The sequence below is a fragment of the Poromitra crassiceps genome (assembly GCF_964638095.1).
Source record: "Poromitra crassiceps genome assembly, chromosome: 1".
Lineage (NCBI taxonomy): Eukaryota > Metazoa > Chordata > Actinopteri > Beryciformes > Melamphaidae > Poromitra > Poromitra crassiceps.
Genome location: NC_139623.1, coordinates 124,118,270 through 124,132,786, shown reverse-complemented (window position 1 = coordinate 124,132,786; position 14,517 = coordinate 124,118,270).

The window sequence follows — 14,517 nt, the reverse complement described above, 5'->3', positions numbered from 1 at the left end:
CTCCCCAAGTTTGAAGTCAATCAGATGAATGGCTATTGAGATAAACCGCTTTTTGTGTTGCCAGTAGGTGGCGCTATGCCAAATTGCATGGAATTCAGCTCCCTGCACTCCGTTGAGTCCGCCTAAGCGCACTCCCTGAGTTTGAAGTCGATCAGATGAATGGCTATGGAGATAAAGCGCTTTTTGTGTTGCCAGTAGGTGGCGCTATGCCAAATTGCACAGAATTCAACTCCATGCACTTCCTGCACTCCTCGGGTTTGAAGTCGATCGGACGAACGGTTCTTGAGATAAACAGCATTTTTAATGTTGCCAGTAGGTGGCGCTATGCCGAATTGCACGAAAACAGGGCACTGCACTGCATAATAGGGCACACTCCCAAAGTTTGAAGTCGATCCGACCAACGGTTCTCGATGGCATGCAGCAGATGATGCTCATCCATAAGCAGTGGTGGAAATGGCCAGGTTTTACTTGGTTTCGAACTCAAGCTCTCACTCTAGTGCCATCTGGAAGAATATTATTTTTGCTCCAAAAATTATCTTTATATAAAAACAAACCACCTACCAACAGGTGGCGTGGTAACCCTGGAACTGAGACGGCCACCCACATTCCTTTCCCCGTGATGACGTCACGTCCGCCCAGATTCCAGGAGGCCACTCCTTCGTTCTTCCAGCCCGCTGAGGACGTATTATTCAAAGCTCCGTGTGCTAACTAACGTTTGCGCTCTCTAGCCGAGCTAATTCCGTCTTATTGCCCGACTAAACAAGGCGTACAGTGGACGAGATTCTTCAGGCTTCGGGGACCCGTTCCTGCATCTCTTCACCAGTGGCGACGGACAAGCTCATCAAAAGCTAAGGGCGCCTTGCCTTTTATTGTGTTGTTAGCACATTCTGCTTAGGCTACCGCCGTGTAGCTTGCTTACGTTCACCCCGGCTGGGGTAACGTTTGAATCCGAGGGTATTAACTCGAGTGTGTTGCCGCTCTCAGTTCTTAACTAGATAGCTAGCTTGCATCCGTGCGAATAGCATCAACTAGCTTCTCCTCGGCCAAGGAGTTTATTCCTAGAGTGACTAGTAAGCTTGGCTCGCGCTTGTCTCTTGCTTACGATAGCTGTGCTAGTGGTTTCACGCTTGTTCTCTAGCAGGTCGTGTTGCCGCCTTCCCTTCGGGTCAGGCTATTAGCCGTTTTCGTTACCGTTGCACGTGCATGTTCGCTAGCCTCCGGGTGGCTTACTGCCTAGCTTCTTCACGCTAGTTTCCTAGCTTCTTACGGTACTCCCGCTAACCTGGTACAGCCTGCGGGAGCTTGCTGCTAGTTAGCTTGCTGTTTCTCGTGCTATGAGCATGGAGAAGGGAGAGTCAGCGAGGGGGTGTGCCGTGTGCAAAGCTACGTTGGCCGACTTTGACCGGCACGATAGGTGCGTGTTCTGCCTTGGGTACGAGCACGCTGCACGGGCGCTTTTGAACCCTCGGTCTTGCAGCCTCTGTGCTGTTTTCAAGATAGCCGTGCTGCGTCATAGAGCTAAGCTCTTTGTTGAGGAGGACATTCCTCCCAGCGGTACGCCTCTCGAGAGGAGCGCGTCCATTGAATTTCTCCACCCTGTCGTGGGTGAAGCCCCTGCTGCTCAGGGCCTTCAGGGCCAGTCCGAGCGGGACGAGCAGTCTGAATTTAGGTGGGGCAATGAGCCCATGCCTCAATTCATAGAGCGGGGTGAATTCCCCAGGTACGACCCCCTAGCCGATTTCCCCCAGGAGGAGGTTTCCGGCGGGGAAGAGGGCTGGGACGGTGCTACCACTGTCACTACTAATGCAGAGGAGGAAGCTCGTGCGGAAGCGAACGAGCCCTACCAGAAGCAGTTTAGCGGGGTGATGTCCAGGGCCGCAGCTAAGCTAGGCATCGCTTGGGCCGACCCACCCCAGCCCCCTGCCTCAGTGCTACAGGGGTGCTATTTTCAGGCACGCCAGGCATCCCGCCCGCAGCGCCGCTTGCCCGTCTGTGAGGACGTGGTCCGCGCCGTGCAGACGGCGTGGGATAGACCACAGGAGACCAAGCCGCATTGCGCGGGCATGGCTCCGTGGTCTGCGTTTGACGGCGAGGGACGGCTGGCATTCTCCAGAATGCCCCCCCTGGAGGAAGTGGTGGCGTCTCATCTGGCCTCCACCTCCGGCAGGCTGACACTGCCTTCGAAGGCGTGCCAGTTAACGGTCAAGCTGGCCGAAAAGTCTTACTTGGCGGTGGGTCAGTCCGCCGCCATGACGAATAACCTGGCCATCCTACAGGGTTACCAGGCCGTCCTCCTGAGGGAGCTGCAGGGTAACCCATCTCCGGAGATGTATACCGAGCTCCGGATGGCCATGCACTACGCCCTCCGTATGGTGGACTGCTTGGCTCAGAACAGTGGTAAGGTGATGGCCTTCTCTGTTCTCACGCACCGCCACCTCTGGCTCAACCTTACGCCGTTGTCTGAGCCGGAGAAGAGGAGGCTGCTCGGGGCCAAGATTTCTCCTGAGGGCCTTTTCGGGCCGTCAGTAGAGAACATGGCCCAGCAGCTGGAGAGGCAGCAACGGGACTCTGCTGCGGTCAGGTCCCTCATGCCACGACGGTAATGAGGGGACGGCCGCCGGTTTCCGGGGGCAGAGCGTTCGTTGAGCCGCCCTCCGGGGCCCGCCGCTCCTCGAACCGCCCCACGGCGACGGGTGTGGCCCCCCCAGGGTTGTGCCCCCTCAATGGCTATGCCCCACCTGGCCGCAGTGGGCCTGTCCTGGGTCCCACGGCCGACCAAGATGGAGCTCAGCGCCCAACTTCGGCTCGGAGCTCAGCAGCGACCTGCTCAGTCCGCCCATTGCTGGCGCTACACGCCCGGCAGGGACGGCAGCTTGCCAAGGTCTGGGCTCGGGGCCAGCCTTCAGCTTGTAGCTTTAGGGACAAGCCCACCGTCCTCAGTGCCCACGGCCCGAGTTCGGTCAGGAGCTCTCCTTGGGTCTCATGCCCGTCATCAAGGCTCGCCTTGGTCGAGGGCCACGGCCTGGCCTCGGTTGGTAGCATCCAGGACAAGCCCACCGTCAATGGTGCCGCATGCCCATTGTCGGTCGGGAGCTCTCCTATGGACCACGCCCCCGGACAGGGGCCCGCCTTCGGCTTCCCGGTGCCCAACAATATACACATGACCAAAGGTTCGGTTTCCACTCCTTCTGGCTACGAGAGACCATCGTTGTCCGACAGGCTCAGCACCTGGGAGCTCCTATGTTCTCCGACCCCATGGTTATGACGCACCCTTCGGAAGGGCTACACTCTCCAGTTTGCCAGACCTCCACGCACATTCGACGGTGTCCCCGATTCGGCCGTGGAGGGGAGGTCCCTGGACATACTCTGCAAGGAGGTTACTTCGCTGCTCCCCAAGGCAGAGGTGCGCTCGGGTTTCTATCACAGGTACTTTGCCATGCCCAAGAAGGACGGTTCCATGCGTCCAATTCTGGACCTTCGGTGTCTCAACAAGACGCTGAGGAAGTTCCCTTTCCGAATGCTCTCTTTCCCCCGCCTTTTCAATGCGTTGAGGCCGGGGGATTTCTTTACTTCCGTGGATCTGAAAGACGCGTTCTTCCATGTCCCCGTGGTTCAGAGGCACAGGAAATACCTGAGGTTCTCCTTCCTGGGAAAGGCTTACGAATTCTGTGGCCTGCCGTTCGGCATGTCTTTGAGTCCACGAACCTTCACGTGTGCGTGGAGACAGCCCTGGCTCCCCTCCGCGCAAGTGGGATTTGCGTCTTCCTCTATCTCGATGACGTGCTCATAGTGGCGGACTCGAGGGTCTGTGCCATGGAACACACCAAGATGGTGACAGATCACCTGCAGACCTTGGGGTTTTTGGTGAACTGGCAGAAGAGTTGCCTCGTCCCAGCGCAGGTGGCGACCTTCCTGGGACTCGAGCTGGACTCTCGGGCCATGCTGGCCCGCCTTTCGCCAGAGCGACAGGCGCGCACAGTGCGGACGGCAAAGACACTAAGTCTGTGTCCCTCCGTGTCAGTGCATCAGTGCACAGTCATGTTGGGGCTGATGGCCTCAGCGGTGCATGTGCTCCCGCTGGGGAGGCTACACATGCGCCCGTTCCAGATCTGGTTTCTCAGGCATCGCCTGGCCCCGGCCAGGGACCGTCATCGCAGGGTTCCTCTGACGTGTCTGGCCCGGCGGGCGCTGGCCATATGGGCGGTTACCTCTCGAGAGGCACTCGGTTGGGCCCGGTCCCGCTCAGGTTGGTCATTCGCACCTACGCCTCCCTCTGGGGATGGAGTGCAGTTTGCGGGCGCTTTTCGCCGAACGGCCGGTGAGGAGCTCAGGAGCTCCGCCACATAAATGTGTTAGAGCTGGAGGCGATTCGCCTGGCTCTGGTTCACTTCCAGCGGCTCATGCATGGGCGTCATGTTCTGATCCGCTCGGACAATACAGCTGCGATCGCCCACCTGAACAAGCAGGGCGGTGTGCGGTCAGAGGCGCTGAACCAGTTAGCGGTGGAGATTCACCTGTGGGCGTATCCCAGTTTCCTTTCGTTGTCAGCGGTTCATGTGCCAGGCCGGCTGAATTTCGGGGCTAACCTGCTGTCTCGGGGCAATCCCCGTCAGACGGAGTGATGCCTCCACCCTCAGGTGGTGGAACAGATTTGGGCCAGGTTCGGCCATGCCCACATCGATCTCTTCGCATCGCGGTGCGCGACTCACTGCCCACTGTGGTTCTCGATCCAAGAGGACAGCCCCCCGCTGGCGCACGCGTGGCCATGGGACGGGCTCTATGCGTTTCCCCCGATCCCCCTGATCCGACAGGTGTTGGACAGGGTGAGGGAGCAGCGCCTACGGCTTATTTTAGTGGCCCCCTTTTGGCCCAAGGAGATATGGTTTGCGGACCTGATCTCCTTGGCGCAAGGACCGCCCTGGGCGTTGCCATTGCGGGCGGATCTTCTATCCCAGGCGGAAGGGGAGGTACTCCACCCCTCCCCCAGCAGGTGGAAGCTAGCAGCCTGGCTCCTGAACGGGACCATTTGCTAGCCCAGGGCTTGCCCGATAATGTGGTGTGGTCTCGCGCTTCATGAAGGGAGCGCGTAGGTTGCGCCCGCCATCGCGGGGCGTTTTTCCCAAATGGGACTTGGTTACGGTGCTGGACGGGCTCGCTGGTCATCCGTTCGAGCCCTTGGACTCCGTCGATTTGAAGTTTCTGTCTTTGAAGACCGCGCTGCTACTGGCCTTGTCGTCAGGAAAGAGGGTTGGTGACCTGATTGCCCTCTCGGTGCAGCAGTCCTGTATGGTTTTCGCAGATGATGGACGCAGGGTTACGTTGCGACCTAACCCGGCCTATCAACCTAAGAATATTAATGCCAGCTTTAGGTCTATGGTCATAGACTTGTCAGCATTCTGTCCCCCGCCGTTCAGTTCGGACGAGGAGCGACGTTTGCACATGCTGTTTCCCGTAAGGGCGCTATCGGCCTACTTGGCCAGGACGCGCTCATTGCGCACTTCAAACCAGTTGTTGGTCTGTTTCGGGCAGAGGGCCCAGGGTGGACCCCTTTCCAAGGATCGCTTATCACACTGGATAGTGGAGGCGATTGCTTTGGTATACTCTGCCGCGGGTAAGGTACCCCCGGAGGGTATTAACTCATTCATGGCCAGTTTAGGACTGCCAATATTTAGCACAGGCCAAAGATTTTCATAATTGTTGGTCATCTTTCAAGACCCACAGTAAATTATCTATTAGCACCAAAGTGATTTGCAATACCTCAAAATGAAGATGTACGTCTCTGGGTTCACCAGGAAAAAAAAAAGTGAGCTTTTAGCATGTTCTGTACTCTACTTATAGCCATTTATATACACCCTGTTTTCACCAAAAAGGTCTCTCTGAGAAGATAAATTGCAGAAAATGGCATTTTTGTAAATCACACAATCTCAGGCAGAACTCGCTCTCAATTCTTTTATTTTGAACTGTATTGACATCAGACATGTAAATATTATTTGTTATGACACAAATGAAAAAAATAAATATATATATATATATATATACATGAAGTGCTTTTTTTACATTCAACAATACAGTTTACTCAGTGTGAGTGAGTGTGATCATAGAATAGAATGCAGAGATCAGTGTAGTCTCTCTCACACACACACACACACACTCCTTACCGCGAGATCATCTGGGTCCTGTCGCATTGGAATCCAGTCTTCCTCGCCCTCGACAGGAAAGTGGCCGTGCTGCTTCGCTCTGTGTGAAAGCCATTTCTGTGGCGAGGCTGCTGTTCTCCTCCTCACACAGTTGTGACTCCGTCTCGTCTCTTTTGGGCTGGGACACAGGAACGGGGTCGAGGGACCAGGATCGATCATGTTGGTCACGGGTTTGACTACCGCGAACGATCGATGTCCGCTGCCCTGCAGCAAGCCGGCAAACTCGTGCAGCGCGCCGAGGGGCGTTTCAATGGTGTTTCTCCTCTCTGCACAACTTCACAAGGAAGCGCGTTTCTCTGTTTTCTGTTTTTCCTCCTGCTCATTTCAAAACAACAGCTGCGGTATGTGTTTGATCGCGTGTTGTCGGCTTTGTCTTTAAGGCTAGGGACCTGATAACATGTCACAGGCTGGGGAAGTGTTTGAACTACGCGCTGCACTAATAAAAACAAAAACACGTCAAGTCAAGTCAAGTCAAGTCAAGTTTATTTATATAGCCCTAATTCACAAGCATGTCTCAGAGGGCTTCACAGAAAGTATGTCTAGCTGATTCTAGCTAACACACAGTAACAAGAATATACAGAATAAAGATAACATTTGAACATTTGAAGAAAGCAGGAGAGTGGAGGAGGGAGGGAGAGGGAGGAGGGAGGAGAGGGGGGAGGTGGGGAGAAAATAGGAAATGTGGAGGAGGAGAGAACAGAGGAGGAGAGATGAGGGTGCAGGGGAGGGAGAGCCAGGGTAGGGGTAGGGTCTAGGGTTGGGGGAGGGGAGGGAGTAGGATACGGGCCCGGATTAGGGCGAGGGTGGGGGGAAATGGGAAATGTGGAGGAGGAGAGAACAGAGAAGGAGAGGTGGGAGGGTGCAGGGGAGGGAGAGCAGGGGGAATGTGAGAGGGAGGAGAGGGCAGAGAGGAGGAGAGAACAGAGAAGGAGAGGTGGGAGGGCGCAGGGGAAGGAGAGCAGCGGGAATGTGAGAGAGGGGAGAGGACAGAGAGGAGGAGAGAACAGAGAAGGAGAGGTGGAAGGGTACAGGGGAGGTAGAGTAGAGGTAGGGTCTAGGGTGGAGGGAGGGAGTAGGATACGGGCCCGGATTAGGGCGAGGGTGGGGAGAAAATGGGAAATGTGGAGGAGGAGAGAACAGAGAAGGAGAGGTGGGAGGGTGCAGGGGAAGGAGAGCAGGGGGAATGTGAGAGAGGGGGGAGGACAGAGAGGAGGAGAGAGGCAGAGAAGGAGAGGTGGGAGGGTGCAGGGGAAGGAGAGCAGGGGGAATGTGAGAGAAGGGAGAGCAGGAAGTGGCAGGGATTCAGGAAAATAGGGGAGAAGAGGAGAAGGAGCCATCCACGTCTTTGGCGTGGATGGCTATTCCTGATAACACGTCAAAGACGTCTTTGGCGGTGAATGAGTTAAGGCGCATTCTACGTGGGGCGTTGCGACGTCTTCCGCATTATTGCGCGGTGTATCGGTGGAGGGCATGTGCGCTGCGGCCTCATGGTCCTCTCATCACACGTTTGTTAGGTCCTACAGTCTTGACGTGTCCGGCTCGTGTTTCGCGTATGCGGTACTGTCAATGGCGAGAATGTAGTGTTGTTTCCTCTCCAGATGCCACAGGGTTGGGCGATTGCCATGTGTCCGTTGTTCACCGATGCCTCTCGGGTCGCTCTGAGGAGTGCTCACGGCAGCAAGGGCGGTTGAATTTGGCACTAGAGTGAGAGCTTGAGTTCGAAACGAAGTAAAACGTTAGATTTGTGCTACAACCCGGGTTTTATGAGTGAGAACGAGAGCTCTCACTACCCAGCCTTGCTGCGTCGATGCGTCATTGCGCAGGCGGGCTGGAAGAAGGAGTGGCCTCCTGGAATCTGGGCGGACGTGACGTCGTCACGGGCAAAGGAATGTGGGTGGCCGCCTCAGTTCCAGGGTTACCACGCCACCTGGCTGTCGGTAGGTGGTTTGGTTTTATATAAAGATCATTTTTGGAGCAAAAATAATATTCTTCCAGTGGCTCCGTGCGCAGCGAAGATGGCACTAGAGTGAGAGCTCTCGTTCTCACTCGTAAAACCCGGGTTGTAGCACAACCCTAACGTTTTACTGTGGGAACCCTACTCAGGACGGGGGTTGCGTGACTCATTATAGCCTACCATTATAGCCACGTAAAAATCTCACTTAACTAAGATCACTGAGCTCTACCGATTATTTCCCCTTGATTTTATTCATGACAAACTTGAATATTAATGCTCCTTATTCAGCTTACACATGTTCTCCTACTATTCTCTGCTGCTTTTATGCTGCCCTCTCTCCAGTGTTTACTTTACCCCCCTCCTTCAAGGTTCAAGGTTCAAGGTTCAAGGTTTTTCTTTATTTGTCTCCCTTGGGAGAAATTTGTCTTGGAGACAGGGCCACATCTGCATACATAGAACATTTTACAAAAAACACCAAAACCAAAAACATTGCATAATACAAATTAATACATCATTCCACATACCCCTGTGATAAAGTGTCTCTACTCATTTCTAGTTGTCATTAATCATTTTGATTGACAGAGGAACAAATGAGTGTTTATATCTATTATATTTGCACCGCAGTATCCTATATCTCCTGCCAGATTGCAGTAGTTCGTACTCTGTGTTCAGTACATGCGAGGGGTCGGATAAGATATTCCGAGCTTGTCTTATCACTGATTGCTCAAAAATGGCAATCACTCGACCAATCACTCTGAACGACCCTACTTACAGCACCATTCACTCTCTCAATGACTCTCAACCACTCAGCGCTTGTTCTTCTTAAGGAAGCTAAGAAGTGTTAACGGAGACAAGTCACTTTTGAAAATGTTCTATTCATCTTGTATTGAGTCAGTCTTCACCTTTGCATTTATTTGTTGGTTTGGGAACCTAAACCTGACAAACAAGAACATGCTAAAGGAAATTGTCAGGACGAGCTCCAAAATCACCGGCTGTAACTTGAATGACCTCTGTCTTCTATATAAGAAGAGGGTTCTTAAGAAGGCTCAGGGTGTCCTACGTGACCCTCAGCACCCTCTTTACCCTGAGTTTTCCCTCCTTCTTTCTGGGCGCAGGTATTATATAGGATGCCCAGCTGTTGCAGGAACAGATACAGCCATTCTTTTGTTCCTGAGGCGATTCGCTGTCTGAAATGTTGAATTGAATAGTAGCCTACTTCATGCCCTTTTTCTGTTTGAACTTACATGGTTTCCTGTCCTTTTAAATGTACAGTACTATGTTTTAAGATATCCCTACTTTTTTTTTTTTTTTTTTACTGTTTTACTGTTTTATGTCTGTATGTTTTTAAATTCAATTTTTTCTTATGCTGCATATGAATTGCCCCAGGGGGGATAAATAAAGATTTACTCTACTCTCTACTCCCTGTACTCACAGCAGTGTTGACACTTCTCACTTAGCCCAGATCAGCCAGGGCTTGAAGGAGCACACGCTTGATTGAACACAAATGCATTAATATCGACGTGTTTCAGGGCACTGCACTCTGTCGGGTCGCCATCAGCGCACTCCCCGAGTTTCAAGTCGATCCAACCAATGGTTCTCGAGATACACGAAGGACAGAGAGAGAGACAGAGAGACAGACAGAGAGACAGACAGACGCTATTGTCATTATAGTATAGTGTACTCTCCAAGGTTTTAGTGGGAATTTTATTAGATTGTTTAAGTTCCTCTTTAGACACCACTGACAACCAGTTTGGGTTTAAAGCCAAGCATGGCACAGACCTTTGCATATATGCACTGAAAGAAGTGATGGATATGTTTTGGTGGGCTTTATTGATGCCTCTAAGGCATTCGATACAGTTAACCATCAGAAGCTGTTTTTAAAGATGAGAGAGAGCAGTGTGCCTAGGAGCATTATTAGAGTCTTGGCATTCTGGTATGCCAACCAGACCATGCAGGTCAGATGGTCGGCCTCTGCTCCTTTTGGGGTGGGGAACGACGTCCGGCAGGGGGGGGGGGGGGGGGCTCAGTACAGCTCAGTAGCTGTAGAACTGGATGTGTGCTGGGTAACACCTGGATAAATCATTTTATGTACACTGAGTGACGATCTGACCATCCTGTCTCCAAGCAGTGCTGATTTTCAACAGCTGCTGAATATTTGTTCTGCGTATGGAGTAGATTTTGATGTGAAATATAATGCTAAAAACAGTGTCATTATGGTTTGCAAAACAAGAGATGATAAGGACCTCTCCTTCCCTCCCTTTTATTTATCAGGACAGGTTCTGGAAGTGTGCTGTAAAACGTGCTGTGAAATGTTTTGTGGTGCAGGAGCCTACACCTTTCATGCGCTGCTGAGAAATCTGACCTACAACTTTATCTGTCGTCTTAATGTGTCTCAGAACTTGATTATCATGCTGCTGTCTCAACCTGGTCTCAGTGCTATCAAGTACCAGTCCAGCATTTGGGCACATTGGTACAACTCTTTAATGTAATGTATTGGGGCATGTATACGTTGTGGTTTTATTTATTGTCTGTTTTTATACTGGACCTTGTGTCTGTTAATAAAGTGATGATGATATTGACATATAATATATCAAGAAAAATCAAGTGTTCTTGGGGGCCCTAAGCAGGTGAGGCCCCTGAGCAGTTTGCTTAGTTTGCTTACACCTATAGGGCCAGCCCTGCTTATGAGTCATCATCAGTGTCACCCGTCCCATGATCGTTTACACGATATCTCAGCAACGCCTTGATGGAATTTCATCAAATTTCCGTCCACTTGGACTCAAGGATGAACTGATTAGATTTTGGTGGTCAAAAGTCAAAGTTCATGGTCAGTCTGTGACCTCACAACCGTCTGTTCCATACTCATTAATGGAATATCTCAGGAACGTCTTGAGGGAATTATAACATTTGGCTCAAACATCCACTTGGACTCAAGGATGAACTAATTATGTTGGTGGTCAAAGGTCCAAAGTTCAAGGTCACTGTGATCTCACAACCGCCCATTCCATGCTTGTTAATGTGATATCTCATGAAGGAATTTCTTCAAATTTGGCTCAAACATCCACTTGGAATCAAGGGTGAGCTGATTAGATTTTGGTGGTCAAATATCAAAGTTCAAGGTCACTGCGACCTTTTTATAGTCATTTATTTTCCTTTGGGGGCCATTTTTGCCTTTATAGGACAGTGTGATGACAGGAGGGCGGGCAGAGAGAGGGGAGAACAAAGGGCAAAGAACCACGGGTCGGATTCCAACACAGGTCGGCTGCATGAAGGAAGGCCTTAATGGTAACTATGCACTCTACCAGGTGAGCCACCGGGGGGCACCCCACTGTGACCTCACGACTGCCCGTTCCATGCTCGTTAAGGCCGCCACCTTGCGCATAAGTACGGAAGCCCTAAGCGACCAAAACCCTCTGTACAGTAGAATAGGCTATCACTGACTGCATCCAGTGCAGCAGAGCAGCTTCCTCCATCTGTGGATAACAACAGACATGGCTGATAGGTTGCTGTTGTTTTGCAGGGTAAGTTGAATTATAAACAGTTTTATTCAAGGTTGTAATAACATGCACCATTCTATTAAACCCACAATTAAGCGCTAAATTAAAATGAGTTGATGATTAAGATGGCTGAATAAATCCAACAAATTCCCACAGATTTGACTGTCATCAAAATCGTTCCTCATATTATTGCTTAGATGACAAAGAAACAAGAAAAAAAGTCTTTAGATGACAAAGGGTTGAAGAACGATGTTACCATTTGTCTTTTTCACACATTTATAATCTGATTGATTTTAGGCTTTTGCGGTGTCTGTCTACTTTGCAACAAAAACGAGCTGTTAAACAGTCAAACAGCCGTACTGTCTTATCATCTCTAGATGGCAGTAGCAGGACATTTACAGCAGGCACAGGAAGGTGACAAGGTTTTCATTAACATAGATCTATGTTTTAATGCATACTGTCAGTGCACATCACAATATTCAATAAATACTCTATGACAATTACATTATAACAGTGATATATTATGCCATTCCATTTCAAAATCTGACAAATATACACATATTTGTATTTGTCCATTATATTAAAGATGCAAGGTACTGGTATATTTACAAATGCTTAAGAGTTTGACTTGCTTACTTCAATCTTTACAAACATGATGAAGGTAATTAGAACCCTTTTACAGACTCAAACTACATTAGTCAATATGGGGGGGGGGGGGAGTCTTCAAGCCATTGAAGTGTTTCTATTGCAGCTACAGAATGGGGCTAAGAATTGTTAGAAGTTAAGTACCTGCTACAATTAATCATACAGAAACAGTCCCTTTTAAAGATGGTATGTGTGATTAAACAGCCAAGCAGCATACAACAACACACACTGGCAACATACATGGATGTTTAAAAGACATTTTTGAAAATAAACCTTAGATTCAAGATTCAAGGACCAGTTGAAGTCGGGATGCTTTCACCTACCTACTTACTGGGTTTGACTCGGTGGTGAAATATCCAGAAAGCCTTGACAATTAAAACACAGTGATAAAAACATTTTTCTTTGAAACCAAAAAGTGTTCCAGTGGGCAGAATGTCAATACAATGTATTGTAATGTAAGAAATTCCCTTATCAAGTGAGTGCTTGAACAGATGGTGTACAGTACCTTTGATGATATCACTTCTACTGACATCACATCTGCATGTCACTGTATCTGCCTTGATGCATAGTTCTACACATTTTAGTGCTTTAGAGTCACTGCAGCACATTACATGGAAGCTAATGAAATAAAAACATGAATTTTCCATAAAAATATTAACATAAAATACAAGAAGCATTCATATCCAATACCACTATTGCATTATGTCATCAGCTACAGAAAATAAATTGGCCGTTATGTTACATGGAAGGGTATCCATGGAAGATTACTCTAACACAGTGGTGGGTGGGTGTGTGTGTGTGTGTGTGTGTGTGTGTGTGTGTGTGTGTATGTGTATGTGTGTATATGTATATGTATATATATATATATATATATATATATATATATATATATATATATATATATATATATACACACACACACATACATGACTGTGGGAACCCTGAATGTAATGTCTTTCCACTGCAGCTGGCCAGGAGTTGGTAGTTAAGTCTAGTTCTTTGACAGTTAGACAAACTGAAAACAAAGGACATACAGAAGTGGACAGGATTCTGCACAGATTCCTGACAATGACAGAAATAAGGCTGTTTCTGTCCCCGTGTCTTTAAGGCTCAATAATATTAACAACCATCTTTTCTGATTGGCTAAGCGTTTCAAGACTGAAACGTGAGACCCCGCAGCCTGGCTGCTACAGGTTAGGAAAACTCTCAGATAATAAACAATGACAACTGTTACGGTCTTCAAAACACAAGCGCAACTGCTTAAAACAAAAAAACAAAAACAAAAAACTTTGTTAGTGTATTATTTCTTACAAAAATGATGAGCTAAACTTTGTGATGCTACAAAATTATGGAAATCCAAACAGCTCATTTAGAGGCTAGCTTTCACCCCCCACTTTTTTTTTTTTACATTACATGAACAAGACAGATGAACAGGCTCAGACACAAGACAAGAAAAAAAAATACATACATTATCGGCATTGAACATTACAACTTGATGCTACCAGCTGTCTAAGGTGTCTATGTGCTTGTAAGAGACATTGTGCATGGAATCCCAAGCAAGGGGTCCATAAGAAACCAGCAGGGCGACTCGGGCGAGTCACCCGCCGCCCCGAACATCAGTCATTCTTAACCACATCAAAATAGGCCAAAATGGGTCCCATATAGTCGAGAATCTTTCAAGCGAGTTAGAGGCTCACTTTTAATCCAATCCAATCGCTTAGATTGTGCGGATTTAGTTGGTGATCGTACGTTTTGATACTTTCACCGCGTTTAGATAGACCATCCATTTACATTGCATCATTTAGCAGATGCTTTTATTCAAAGCGACTTACAATAGTACATTTTGTCAACAGTAGTGAAATCAACTGTGCAACAGTCTTTGTTAGCTAAGACTTTTTTTAAAGGAATAGTAGCACTTGTTGAAAGAATAAGTAGCATTATTTGAAACTTGTTTTATATAAGTAGCTTCTTTTGTATCATCACAGAGGCAAGGGGAGTCCTGTTTGACATGATATGGGACCTTTAAGACAAGAATGAACTGAGGAACATGGCTAATATAATTAGTGTTGTCACGATACCAAAATTATGAGTTTGATACCGATACCTGCTTAAGTATCTCGATACCGATACTGAAATGATACCACGACAAAAACCTAAAACATCAGGATTTATTTTTTTGCTCAGTACTCTACTGAGCACATTTTCTCCTTTTCTATTTATTTAG